Source organism: Trichomycterus rosablanca, unplaced genomic scaffold, assembly GCF_030014385.1.
Source record: "Trichomycterus rosablanca isolate fTriRos1 unplaced genomic scaffold, fTriRos1.hap1 scaffold_321, whole genome shotgun sequence".
In the NCBI taxonomy this organism is placed as follows: Eukaryota; Metazoa; Chordata; class Actinopteri; order Siluriformes; family Trichomycteridae; genus Trichomycterus; species Trichomycterus rosablanca.
This window is the reverse complement of record NW_026947149.1, coordinates 2692-5000: the sequence shown is the minus strand read 5'-3', so window position 1 is coordinate 5000 and position 2309 is coordinate 2692.

The window sequence follows — 2309 nt, the reverse complement described above, 5'->3', positions numbered from 1 at the left end:
CAGCCGATAATCACCCAGGCGATCCGCCGAGCCTGCCCAGAGGGAGGGCCTGCCCTGCTGCGGAGGTGGTGACCCCGGGGTGGATTTCGGACTTAGACGAATTTTGACTGGGTATGAAGACCCAGCCGAAAATTCACCCAGGCCACAGGCCCGGCCTGCCCAGAGGGAGGGCCTGCCCTGCTGCGGAGGTGGTGAACCCCGGGGTGGATTTCGGGCTTAGACAAATTTTGACTGGGTATGAAGACCCAGCCGATAATCACCCAGGCGATCCGCCGAGCCTGCCCAGAGGGAGGCCCTGCCGAAAGTTTTCCAGGAGGCCGAAAATTCACCCAGGCCACAGGCCCAGCCTGCCCAGGGAGAGAGGCTGCCTGCCCGGGGAGAGATGGGGCCTGCCCAGCCGCTCTGGTGGTGGTGGTGGTGGTGGTGGTGGTGGTGACCCCGGGGTGGATTTTGGACTTTGACAAAATCTCACCGAAAAGGGGACGCTCGCCCAGGGGAGCCGCCGCCCGTGCCCAGGGAGGGGGCGGACCCTGCCGAAAGTTTTCCAGGAGGCCGAAAATTCACCCAGGCCACAGGCCCAGCCTGCCCAGGGAGAGAGGCTGCCTGCCCGGGGAGAGATGGGGCCTGCCCAGCCGCTCTGGTGGTGGTGGTGGTGGTGGTGGTGGTGGTGACCCCGGGGTGGATTTTGGACTTTGACAAAATCTCACCGAAAAGGGGACGCTCACCCAGGGGAGCCGCCGCCCGTGCCCAGGGAGGGGGCGGACCCTGCCGAAAGTTTTCCAGGAGGCCGAAAATTCACCCAGGCCACAGGCCCAGCCTGCCCAGGGAGAGAGGCTGCCTGCCCGGGGAGAGATGGGGCCTGCCCAGCCGCTCTGGTGGTGGTGGTGGTGGTGGTGGTGGTGGTGGTGACCCCGGGGTGGATTTTGGACTTTGACAAAATCTCACCGAAAAGGGGACGCTCACCCAGGGGAGCCGCCGCCCGTGCCCAGGGAGGGGGCGGACCCTGCCGAAAGTTTTCCAGGAGGCCGAAAATTCACCCAGGCCACAGGCCCAGCCTGCCCAGGGAGAGAGGCTGCCTGCCCGGGGAGAGATGGGGCCTGCCCAGCCGCTCTGGTGGTGGTGACGACCCCTGGGCGGGTTTTGGACAAATTTCCGCTGGAAAAAGACCGTTTCACCCATGGGAACTGCTGGCCCCTGCCCAGCGAGAGAGGGAGAGAGAGAGAGAGAGAGAGAGAGAGAGAGAGAGAGAGAGAGAGAGAGAGGGGGGAGGGGGCTGCCCTTCTGCTCTGGTGGTGAGGGTCTGCTTGCCCCTGCCAAGAGACAGGGCCTTCCCTGCCCCTCTGCTGTGCTTGGGGGTGGATCTGCCGTACACTACCCGAGCACCTCACAGTTCACAGACACATAGACCATCTTTGAAAACACTAGTTAAGTGCAAACACACATAGCTTAGCTACAAAAGACAAGGGGTTAGCTCAGGATTGTTTACGATGTATGTATGTTTGATACTCTGCTATTTTTAGGAGGGATATTCTCTGTGTTTCATCGTTTAAATGCTTGTGCTGCGGTGGAAACAGGTAAGACCGACAGGGGAGAATTTATGAGACAATAGGAGCCATGCAGAGAAGCAGGAGCTATGGGCCCCTTCTGAATATCTGCAGCTCCGTCTGGTGGAGGACAACCTGAACAGACTTCCTGTAGAAGCTACGCACCTATTGTTTTTATTTTTCTCGTTTTTGATTTCCTATTTTTAAATTGCTTTATTTTGTTTTTCTATTCTTATTTTATTTTTTATTTTTTGTTTGTTTGTTTGTTTGGTTTAGGGGTAGGAGCTGTTGCGATAGGTAATCTGTCTCGCGTGTGTCTAGCAACCTTTTTATTTTTAGATACCTTTTATTGTAAAAAATTCAGCCCAGTGGCCATGTAGTCAGAAGGGGTTAAATTGGGGGTTGCCGACAGCTATCCTTTTCTCCTGGAATCTAGAAACACCTAACCTATAGTTAAAAGTTAAGATGCTTTCAAGGGGTTATATATATATATATATATATATATATATATATATATATATATATATATATATATATATATATATATATATATATATATATATATATATATATATATATATATATATATATATATATATATATACAGTATATATACATTTAAATATACATTTATATAAACACATTATAAAATATATAAAAAACACAAGATGTTTTTAATGTTGACTTTATTACATGAAAGAAGCTTCACTCCAAACTAGGGTACAATGCACTACTTAAGGCATTACAGCATTTTCGAGCAATGAA